Source organism: Podarcis tiliguerta (genome assembly GCF_965153285.1).
Source record: "Podarcis tiliguerta genome assembly, chromosome: 6".
Taxonomy (NCBI): Eukaryota; Metazoa; Chordata; class Lepidosauria; order Squamata; family Lacertidae; genus Podarcis; species Podarcis tiliguerta.
Genome location: NC_139539.1, coordinates 75,598,990 through 75,611,088, shown reverse-complemented (window position 1 = coordinate 75,611,088; position 12,099 = coordinate 75,598,990). Strand labels below are relative to the sequence as shown.

At 43.6% G+C, this 12,099-nt stretch overlaps 1 long non-coding RNA gene across 4 annotated transcripts in view; it reads left to right on the top strand.

Moving 5' to 3' along the window:
- Window positions 1-12,099, top strand: part of LOC310679681 — a 137,980-nt gene that overhangs the window by 24,958 nt on the left and 100,923 nt on the right. For 3 of the 4 annotated variants that reach the window (XR_014512465.1, XR_014512466.1, XR_014512467.1), the window contains exon 3: window positions 738-856. This is a non-coding gene — a long non-coding RNA (uncharacterized lncRNA). Of the gene's footprint in view, window positions 1-737; window positions 857-7,134; window positions 7,254-12,099 lie in introns of those variants that run through there. The other variant, XR_014512468.1, reaches the window with a different exon arrangement.

Here is a 12,099-nt window from a genome sequence, read left to right as displayed (position 1 = left end):
AAGTGTCCTTTCATACTGCATCACGGTGTGGTACGCCGGTTTGACATCAACTGATAGGAAGTGCCTACAGAGGGTGGTGAATACAGCACAAGATATTATGGGCTGTCCCGTGAATCCACTGGATGGCATTGCAGAAGATCGTTGCCACAGGAGAGTGAGGAAAATTCTCAGGGATGATTCACACCCTGGCCGGCACTTTCTTGATCTCCTGCCCTCAGGCAGAAGATACAGAAGCATGATTAGTCGCACCAACAGGGTAAAGAACAGCTTCTATCCATGTGCTGTTAGGCTGCTGAATGAAAAGATAGCAACATGGCAACTGACTTTTGGGTTTGGTGGGTGTGCGTCAGTAGACGAGGGGAATTAAGACTAAGAGAGCTGAGTGGGGAGTACTCATGTAATCTCACTGTATACAAGTTGTACAAGTGACAATAAAGTATTTCAATGCCAGTTTCAATTTCAATTATTATTATTAGTCAAGTGACCGCTTTCCAAGTCTGCAAAAAGAAGGTTCCCCCCTCCCCCATCTCTGAGATAGAAGGGGTATCTTAATACTTGGTTTAAGTGCCCATTCATTCTTGGGTGTGAACAGCATTGGATATTTTGGTACAAAATGAAAAGATTATTAAAAAGAAAAGAAAGCTCCAGTCGAGTGACCTCTTCCCAAGTCTGTCACTAACCTCATTAAGCTACTTGAAAATACAACAGTGACTCTCAACCTTATTCGTTCCCTGCAGGCTTTGAAACATATTGAAGGGAAAATAGTGAAGAACAGCGACTCTGCAGCTCTCAGACAGCTAGCTAATAACAGGTTGCTCGTCTGAGGTCAGAGGTACCCAAGCCATCAAAATGCAAGGTGAGTCGAGCAATGTAGCCCTTCGGAGAAAATTCTATGTGAACTGAGGAGGTGGGATAGATGCCCAGTAAAATGTCAGCTTATGGCCTTTTGCCTCATGTTCCAGAGGCTCTCTGCCTCCCGCACCATTGAGTGCCATGACAGCTCACCCCTACAGATGAGGAAATATGGTGGAAGTCAGCTTTGAGTCAGTAACACGTGCAAGGAAATGGCCTGGCAGCCGCCTTTGTGTTAGAGCAGGCGCAGGTAGATAATATAAAGAAAAGCCCGAAAGCAAAAGCTCTGAAAAGATGGTATGGAACGCAGTACATTATAATGGTGCCCTTTCGACCTGCTCGCCATAAGTGCTCATCTATAATGCACACTACGAAATGCCCTCATACTTGACATGCCATCTTCTGCTTCTCTCTCCAAGGAGATGTCTTCGATGGTAATTCAACTGTGTCAAAAGCCAGCTTTTAGCCACAGGAATACAGTTTCATATACACTTCTTTTTTTCAAAAAAAAAGAACTGGCATAATTGGCAGAATATGGGCTGCGAAAAACACATTCATACTGTAAACTTAAGCCAGCCTTCTGGTGTCCTGTGAATGTACTGCAATTCCTCTCAGGCCTAGCCAACATGGGAGCTGCGGTCAAACACATCTAGAGGGCATGAGGTTAGCGAAGGCTGATTAGAGTCCCTGTTAAGTGCAGTGAGATTGACTTCTGAGGAGGCCTGCAGAGAACCCGGCGGCTTATCTGTTTACAGTCTCTTTGCAGCTATAAGTATTTTTGTCATCATTTATGCAATTGAGGCAAAAGTGGGTGGAGCACAGAGACGCTGAATTGCACCCAACATGGGGGGGGGGGGTCGTCGCCGTGTGTGTGTGATGTCACATGTGTATGACATCACATACACACAACACTGGCACGCTGGGCTCCTCAAAGGGTTGTGCCAGAGTGCTAGACCTCTGGCACAATCCTGTTTTTGAGCCCAGGGGACCTCCTTGTCCTGCACTGGCAGTCTGGGTTCATCAGAGGGTTGCATGAGAGTGCTGGGCCTTCAGTGCTCTGGTGTGACCTCTGAGTGTCATGATTTTCTATGTTTGGCTGGCTTAGTCTGGATTTTGCTGGCACAGTCAGTCAACTCAGACAACTTTTCCTCCTTCCAGGGAAAAAAACACGAATGAATAACATTAAACCCCATTGATTGATGATCTTCTGAAATTAAATGTAGTATGTTCCCCTACTTTAACATAATTCATTGCGTATGGAAAAATCATCTCTGCCCAGATGACCGGTACAATTATATGCTTCATTAAAGTGCCATGTATGTCCTTAAGCACCCGCACTGATTGATCGTGGCAGCAGTAAAGAGCTCATAAACCTTTGTGAGTGTATAGATGCTCTTGGATAAAACCTGGGCACAGTGCATTGCGGGGGTGGGGGCTTCTCGTCTTCCCACCCATGTTGGAAATAAGTGGTTTTACCATGTCTACATGCATACTTTCAGAACATTTTGGTTTCTAGTCTTCACACAGGCAGAAAAGGAAAAGACTTTGCCAATGTCTATAAACATACCACACTGTTTCTAAGCAAAGCTTGCTCTCTTGCGCTTGCACTAGTAAGTATTGCAACAATTTCCTGCAAGTGAGAAGAGAAGGCATGAGCTACGGACCTATACAATGGGATCTGTGCAATTCTTTTGAAGCTTATGAAATGCTGGGGATTATGCCAAACTTTTCCAGTTGGGAGAACAGATTGGCAGTGGTCTTCCGTGGCTTCCATTTTTGCTGGGCAGCCAGAAAACTACTGTCTGGCCTGGTTCCAGCTTCTTAATGACTCCACACATGCAGTCATTCCTGGCCAATGAACCTTTGATCTACCTCTATGGTAGATCAGTGTTATTATTCCCAATATTGCTGATGGGGGCTGAAGCTGAGAGGGATTTGCTTACTAGCTAGTTACTAGGACGCGGGTGGCGCTGTGGGTTAAAGCCTCAGCACCTAGGGCTTGCCGATCGAAAGGTCGGCGGTTCGAATCCCCGCGGCGGGGTGCGCTCCCGCTGTTCGGTCCCAGCGCCTGCCAACCTAGCAGTTTGAAAGCACTCTTGGGTGCAAGTAGATAAATAGGGACCGCTTACTAGCGGGAAGGTAAACAGCGTTTCCGTGTGCAGCTCTGGCTTGCCAGAGCAGCAATGTCACGCTGGCCACGTGACCCGGACGTGTCTTCGGACAGCGCTGGCCCTTGGCCTCTTTGAGTGAGATGGGCGCACAACCCTAGAGTCTGTCAAGACTGGCCCCTACGGGCAGGGGTACCTTTACCTTTTAGGTGCTAGTGAGCTCCTGGAAGTGTTTGAGCTTTGAATCAAAGGCTTCCTGAGTCACAGCTCAGTCTCTTAGTTCCTCCTCGATACAAGCACTCAGATGGTTTTGATGTGGTCAAATGCTGCTCATTTTGCTCTTTTGACTAACACAGAAAGAGCTGGATACACCCACATTTGCAGAGCATCTGGGCACTACATGCCTCTTTACAAAAAGCCAGCGCAAAAGCTGGCTACTTTTTAAAAAGTGAAGTGGTGTCTATGAATGAAATAGCTAGTTCGCTGTAATGAGACGCGATCACACAGTTCCCTTTCATCGCGCTTCCTGTTTGCTTAACTTGTGCGAGTTTGCTTGCCTGAAGGACCTCGTGCTTAGGCACACACTGGGGGTATTTCATAAGATAGCTGATGTCAGAGAGGAAATAATCTGCCATCTCTCCCACCACCACCAGGAAAAATAAATAAAGAAGGAGCCAGAGTGGCAGGTGGTACAGAGAAACAAATCCGAGCCAGTGCAATTACTGCAGGACTGAGCTTGCCTTAGGAATGTCGGCTCCGAAGCAGCTATCTGCAAAACAGATTCTAATTTAAATCCTAGTGGGAAACTGAGAAATAGAAATGGTTATCACTGACGCTCTGTCAGAGGATGTCATTTCCTCAGGAATTGGGCAGTTGCAGCATTAAGGAGATCACTTGCTTCGAGAATATAAAGTATTTGTATATGCCTGATGCCGAAGGACCGGAGCTCCAAACCCCTCTATAGCCCCATTCCACAAAATGGGAATTTCCTTGGCACAAAACATCAAAATGTTGGCACTGTATGCTTCCTGGCACATTGCTCCTCCATTGTAAACAGAGGTGCAAAGCTTCTGAGTACTGGTTGCTGGAAATGGCAGCAAGTAAGAGTGCTCCTGTGCTCAAATCCTTCTTACAGGTTTCTCAATGGCATCTGGTGGGTCACTGTGAGAACAGGATGGGGACTAGATGGGCCATTGGCCTGATCCAGCAGGCTCTTCTCATGGTGGCCTCTAACTCACATCCATCCCAGCAAGCATGGCCAATGAGCAGGGATAATAGGAGCCTGTACTCCAAAAACACTAGGAGGCAGAGGACAACAAAGTGGAAAAGGCTGCAATAAAGCTATGATTGCCCATGGAATACCCACTCTTTGAAGGGGTATTCAAAGGGAGTGCAGTTGTGGAAGACACAAGAACTACCCACTCTGGAAGAATGGCAGATGAAGGTGATGGACTATATGGAATTAGCAGAAATGACCGGCAGAATCCGAGACCAGGGAGAAGAGTTGGTGGAAGAAGATTGGAAGAAATTTAAAGATTATCTACAGAAACACTGTAAAATTATTGAACGATGGAATGATGTTGGATTGAGGCTAAGGGGTTTTTAGCAATAATGTTTGAAAGATTAGGAAAAATGGAATGTTAATAGAGGGAAAGGTAAAGCCAAAAATATTAAGGCCAAAATTAAGATAAAGGTAAAGAGGGAAAGGATTTGCTGAACAAACAATTGAACTGGAATACAATGGGGGGAGGTGTGGGGAAGTCCGAGAAACAAGCTAATGTAAGATATGTTCTGAAATATGGAATTGTTTTTAATTGTTACTATTTTTTGTATTTTTTGATATTTTTCTTTTTCTTTTTTGCTTGTTTGCTTTCTTTGTTATTTTGTGAAAATCTTAATAAAATATTATAAAAAAAAAATCAAAGGGAGTGCAGTTGTTTTATTACTTCATTTGTTTCATTCTTATTCTTATTCTTATTCTTATTTTATTTGTACCCTGCCCATCTGACTGGGTTCCCTAGTCCAATTTGTTGGAATTGAATTTTTTTCATAACAAATCCTGTTAATTATCCTTATGCACATTGTTATTTGTTTTTGTTTACCATGGATTTCAACAGAGACCCAGCTGCTCTTCTGCTGCCTCTACCTTTTGTGTTTTCCATCCAATTTGGCATGACATATTCAGGCTTTGCCAAATTTCAGACAGATGGGGGGGGGGAAGCATTCTTGCTTTGTGGGCAATTAAAAGGCCTATGGACACAGCCTGACTCCTATCTAATCTAAGAGGGAGAAGGTGGGTTTGGTAGAAACAGTGTAGAATATATTTAAAATACTTAAAGGAACTGTCAGATGGCTGAGAAGATGGTGTGTGTTTTTGCTGCTGTTCTGCAGAATGGCAAAACACAGAGAAACCTGCATGTGTTCTGTTTCCGAACAGAAAAGAGCAAGCACAGGCAAATGGCGACTCCCTGTCCCTCTCTTTCATGTTTCCACAAGCCCCTCCCCCAGGCCACTGTGATTGGAGGATTCTGCCTGGAAAGAAGACCTGTCAAAATGTTGGACACCTATGCTAGAATATGTTTAAGTTAAAGATTGGACCATTGACATTATCACTCACCTCCCACGCATACCCCTTCACTATATAACTTCAAGATGACAATAAAGAGAATTGAACTCACGTGCTTTTGAACCCCTGCAAAACATCTTACCTGTGCTCCTGTGGCATGATCAGAAAGATGCATAGGTGGGACAGATGTCATATGGTGTATCTGTTCCATTGTGTCCCTCACACACAAAATCTGCCCCCAAATAAAGAAACTCGTGACCTGTCCATCTCTAGAGGTGAAAGGGACACTGTTCAGAATGGATGCTGAAGAAGACCAGGAGGCAAGCAGGTTGTGAAGAGGTGAAATAATTCTTCCTCAGACATCTTTCACAGAATTGCCACATGAGAAGGCAGACCAGGGCTGAGTCTTATGGAAACAGAAGTTTAGGGCTGCATACAGGGTGGCATCGCCCCTATGAATCACCAGATGAAAAGATACATTGTAGGCCAGCAGTGTGGAACCTTTGGTCCTTCAGTCATTGCTGAGCTAGAACTCCCATCAACCCTAGCAAGCATGACCAATGGCCAGGGATGGTGATGCCTGAAGTTCAGCATCATCTGGAAAGCCAAGGGTTCCCCACCTCTGCTACTGTGCTTCCATCATAACACTTATTTGGGTGGGGTAATTGGAACTATTGATTGTTTCCAGCCTCTGATTGCACTCTGTACTTTTTGGAAGGCCTCCCTTTAAATCAAAACTCAATACGAGTTTCTCTATATGAAATAAACAGTTCCATTCTGCTTCAGCGAAAATGAAATTCTTGTCCCCCGCCCCCATTGTTTCCCAGATCCTCAGAGGCCCATAAACCTATTGGCACTTCTCTGCCATTTCTAAAGCAAAAGCAAAAGGACAGGAAGTTGAAATTTGCTTCTCCTTTGTTTTAGCTGTAAGAGAATACAGAGCCACACCTGGGAACTGTGCATAATTTCAAGGGGGAAAAACAAAGCCTTACCATTCTACTGTTGAAAGAATGTGTGTAATACCCAGTAGATTGGGCCATACCAAATAGAGAATAGATTATGAGCTGTAATAGCGTTTCTAGAAATGATCAATAATAAGAAATTTTAAAAAAACACAGCTCCACCTATTGCAATTGTCTCCCCAAAATGCTTACATTTCTAAAATGGGAGAAAGTCTTGAGGCCCATAAAACTTTCTTCTTCTTCTTCTTCTTCTTCTTCTTCTTCTTCTTCTTCGTTTCTTTGGATAAACTGCATAAGTGTAATAACAGCCTTGCTGGGACAGATGAAGGCCCATCTCATATGACATTAGACTGTCTCCAGTAATGGCCAGCCAAATACTTCTAAAAAACCAGGAGAGGAGGAGAATGTATCAGGGAGAGCCATCCTCTCTTGTGGGGATGGGAAAGCTGTGGCCCTCTAGATATTGCATTACTAGAACTCCAAACATCCCTGAACCACTGGACATTGCCCCACCACCCTCAATCTGCCTCACTGGGACTGCCTGTAAGTTTTCTCCTCCTTAGGGAGACGGATGGGGGCAGGTCTAGAATTACTTGATTCAGTCTCCACCTATGATTGGCCCAGGCTCTGCTTGTCAGTGACTCAGGTACCACTGGTTATTGGTCTCCTTGCCTTCAGCCCTACCAACCCCAATGGGCACCAGCCACCAGCGAGTCCAAGAACATATGGAGAACCATCACTGCCCTATTGCCCATTGCCTACATCTGAAACACAAAGGTATACTATCTCCAAACACAGAAGTTTAGAAGTATCTGTTGACCAATCCTTCACAAAGCCATCTAAACAAATTGACATCAGTTATAAACTTTGTGTTGTATATGTAAAAAAAAACACTCCACTTTCTTTTAACCAACAGATGGTGTTTACTGGAAGACATTTTCCTACCCAAAGGCAAATTCCATGTCTTCAAACAACCTGTGTTTGAAAGGCACTTAAGTTTATTACTGTGGGTCAATTGTGTCTGAAAAAACCATTGGAACTTTTTTTAATAATAAAAAAACCCCTCAGTACTTTCTATTGAGAGAAAAAAGTGTCCCAGCCACAGAAATCAGTTAAAAAATTTTGGGATATGTTTTATCCCAGCCTCTTTTTGGTGAAAGGTGCTTCCCTATGGAATATTTGTTACATATTTTTGGTGGGGAGTTAACCCAAGTAGCTACATTGATCAGGACAAAAATACTTCAAAACCAGATTCAGTTGGGATTTGAGGTATGTGCCTATGGGTATTTTTTTTTTTTTTTGCCCGAGCCTTTTTCTTGTATATAGAAGGGGGCAACTATGGAAAAAGTAAGTAGCTAGATTTGGGGGACATTGTTTACTAGTGACAATATCACAGAACAGAGTTTATCAGTGTGGTGTCCATGCCTGCTCGTGTTACCACAGAGACCTGCTTTGGTGCTCATAGGCTTCATCTCCTCTTGTTGACATTAAACTTGAGATAAGCAATCAACAGAAGTGGTTGTTGTGTGTGCCTGGCTGTGGCATCTGCATGTGTGTGTCACTCGTGACAGTTCCTCCAGTTTTCAAATGTGCCATGAGGCCAAAAGGTTATAGACCCCCTGTCCTAGAAGGATTATGTTGTAAGTTTCCTTGCAGTTAAATTCTGCAATGAAATGTCTGCCTGGGGTAGGATTTCATCTCAAGTCACTGTTAACTCTGTCTGCAACTTTGAATTCTCTTCAGTGTGGATAAAAATCCCTTCACATACAAAAAGCCAGCATGTTGGGGGGAAAGGCTAAAACAGAGCTCTTCTGCCCAACATCTTCTTGTCTTTGTAAAAGGGATTTCTTTTTTTCCAAGAGTATGCAGCTCAGACAAAGGTTTGCCCCTCAGCAGGAAGAGCTAAGCCTCTGACTTAACTGTGCCTTAAAATTAGAAAATTAAATTTGAAATCACAGGTGACCTTATCTCCTCCGTCCCCTTTTACATTCACATTGTTCTCCTTAAGGGGATTGTGGGCTTGAGACTCCCCCCCCCCCCTCTTCAGCTCCAGGCATTGCACCGCATGCTCGAGAGGCAGAATAAAATGCAAACTCAGAGGCAGCTCGGACCTTAAGGCCAAGGTCAATAACAATTCACTAGCAAGTTACATTAAATTCCTAATACACATTCGCTGTTGTCATTTCAGCACATTTTTGATGAGGATGTGGAACTGCCTGCTATGAATGTCATTTCTGCTTGTTATCTAATGGCTTGCCTGTCTCTATTTATAGCCCATCAGATCTCGGGGCTTAACGCAGTCTGAAATGAAACCATCTTAATTTAAAAGAAGCATTGTTCTTGCCTTACCTAATAGCTTCAGGCGTTGAGGAGGGAATGCCTACATGATTAAAACGGATTAGAAACACTCTTGCTTAACACATAACTCGCCAGCGGTATCCTTTTGCCAAGGTAGGAAGATGTCACAAGCCCAACGGGGATGTAAGGCTGCTTGATCACCTAATCAAAGTGGCCTTGTAGTACATACGCCTTGTCTCCTCCTCCACTCCTGTATGCAAATTCTATGCCCCTTTCCATCTCTCACAGCTAACCATGACCGTTTGTGTATCTGCGCTAGCATTTTAGCTGGCCAGGGTTAATGACAAATGATGGTTCTCAAACATAAGAAGAAGAAGAAGAAGAAGAAGAAGAAGAAGAAGAAGAAGAAGAAGAAGAAGAAGAAGAAGGCTTGTCAAGTGTGGTTTTAGCTAAAGTACTGTGCAGAGAGCTGGACCATAAAGAAGGCTGATCGCCGAAGAATTGATCCTTTTTAATTATGGTGCTGGAGGAGACTCTTGAGAGTCCCATGGACTGCAAGAAGATCAAACCTATCCATTCTTAAGGAAATCAGCCCTGAGTGCTCACTGGAAGGACAGATCCTGAAGCTGAGGCTCCACTACTTTGGCCACCTCATGAGAAGAGTCTTTTCCTCCCTGGAAAAGACCCTGATGTTGGGAAAGATGGAGGGCACAAGGAGAAGGGGACGACAGAGGACAAGATGTTTGGACAGTGTTCTTGAAGCTACCAGCATGAATTTGACCAAACTGTGGAAGGCAGTGGAAGACAGGAGTGCCTGGCGTGCTCTGGTCCATGGGATCACAAAGAGTCAGACACAACTAAATGACTAAACAACAACACTGTGCAGCTATGACACGAAGCATGGTTAGCACCAAAAAGGAGAGGAGGAACAAAAGGACAAAGGAAAGAAAAAGAGGACTTTGAAAGAGGACTGGATGAATTCATGGATTACTAGCCACAATGGCTATGCGCTACCACCACTGCTGGAGGCCCTTTACTTCTGAATGCCAGTTGCTGTTCTACTCAAGTCCTTCTTGTGTGCTTCTCATAGTCATCCTGTAAGAAATTGTGAAAACAGCACGCTGGACTTGATGGACTTGTCTGCCTTCATATGGACAAATCCTGGTTTCAAAGCCTATTAGACTTTGTAGTGTGGGGCAGAGAGACCTGTTTCCTTTACCTAGCCAATTTGGAATGCAGAGCAAGAGGTGTTGCCTACTGGGCTGCTGACTGGCAACAAGCTACAAAGACCACGACTTGCTTTGAGGTGAAAAGGGGGAAGCTGCCTGCCAGGGTGGTGGAGAGGCAGCTTGTCTGGTCTTCACTGCTTTCCTGATGGTGGGAGATGTCTGGTGAGACACAATTCAATTAGAAATTCACAAAACTGAGCCAGGAGTTTGAGCAGAAACTTTGACCGTGAAATGGCCAGACTTTACCATGAAGTGCCGGATGTATCATAGCTGCTTCTCTTTTTCACCTGGCAAACGAGGCGTGCTTAGAAACATGGTCTCCAGCTTGGGAAAGAACGCGGAATAAGGCAAAAGCTAACTGCTTTGTTTGTTTGCCTAGCAAACAACCACAGTCACTCTGAATTTCCGTGCTCCTGTCTGCATAGTGTTAAGTGTTAAGAGCAAGATATTTTGCAATCTCCTCCACCACAGGAAGCCCTATAAACACAAGTGTTTTCATTGAAGAATAGTTCCTGTGCCTCTTGCCTCAGATTCCTGGTTCTACAAGGGCTAGAGACTTTTAGAAATGAAGGCAGGAATTTCGGGTCAAGCAATGCTGTAAATGGGTATTGGATGGGATGGCTTAAATTTGGGCAAAACCTGTCCAACCCCATAGGTGATGCATGTATCACATGAGTTCACCATCTGCTAGCCACTCCCCCAGCCTTCCAGATTGCAGTGGGGAGTATTTCTCTTGTTCCAACGAGATACACTGGAGTCTTATATTTTGCAAATTTTTGTAAACGCCAACAATCACTCCCATCTGTCAGGCTGGCAGTGCAAGTTGCTTGGATTTACTCTTTGAGAGCAACAAAAAACAAGAAGAAACTTTGGGCTTTTTTTTTTTTAAGGAATGAAATGACTGAAAAAATAATTCCATAAAAACTTGTGACAACAGGGGAGAAATCAACCTCAGACGAACAAATTCAGCAGATCCTGGCAACTGCCACACACTCCCTCCATTGCTTAACCAGGGAATAAATACGAAGAGTAGATAATATCCTTTCTTAGTATTCCTCAGCATCCCAATTAGGTGTGATGCAAAATCCCAGACAAGGGAGCCTTCACAGGCTTTCAAGATCCCAGGTTTTGTTTCTGCAGGAGTTCCCTAAAATGCAAGACTCCTGTAGAAATCAGCATCTGTTAAGCACAGATGGAAGCACTGTGGTATCCCCCAAGTCCTGATTATTGTTTCAACAACAGCAACAGCCTGCTGAAGAATTATTTCCATTGACTTGTGTGGGTATGAGTCCTGTGAGTAAAATATGCAGCTCAAATGTGATATATGCGGATTGGATCTCAGTTTGACTCTCAAAATGCAGTTTTTAAAGTAGACGAATCTAAGTGCTACCAAAGAGGCAGTAGAGTAGGCATCTCTAGCACAGTAATTACAGTTGCTCTTTGGTAAAATAACTTCCTGATTTTTCCATAATGCTGAAACAACCAAGGATAGATATATATTCTGAAAATGAGTGTTGTTGTTAGAATCCAATATAGAGCTGATTGGGGCATCTGTTTTGTTACAAATCTGTTTATTTATTGGTTCATTATAGTATTTTTAGGCTGTCATCCCAAGGCAGATGACAATACTTTTTTAAAAAAAAAGTATCATAAAGGAGACAGAATAAAAACAACTGTTTCAAAACGCAACAAACTGACATCTTTTCATTATACCTCAGCTACAAGATTTAAAATAATGTCAAAAGCAGCATCATAAAACCATCAAGAAAAAGGAAATAAGAATAAATGAGGTTTTAAAGCTCCTCTCTTAAAAAAAACAAAACCTCAAATTGAAGGGCCAATCATGTTTTTCTGGCTAAAGAATTCCACAGATGCAGAGCCACCACATTTTCTCTGAATGTGGCTGGTGCCGTAAGACCACACCAGGATCCCCTGTTTCTTCCCAACTGTATGCAAACACTTTCCCGTATGCATTTTTGAAACTACGTTTGGCATTTGCTACCCATTCCAAAACTCTCTCTTCAAAACCCTGCCTGCTCAAAGGAATGCAACTAGACAGGCCCATCAGAAGGAGCCCGGAATGT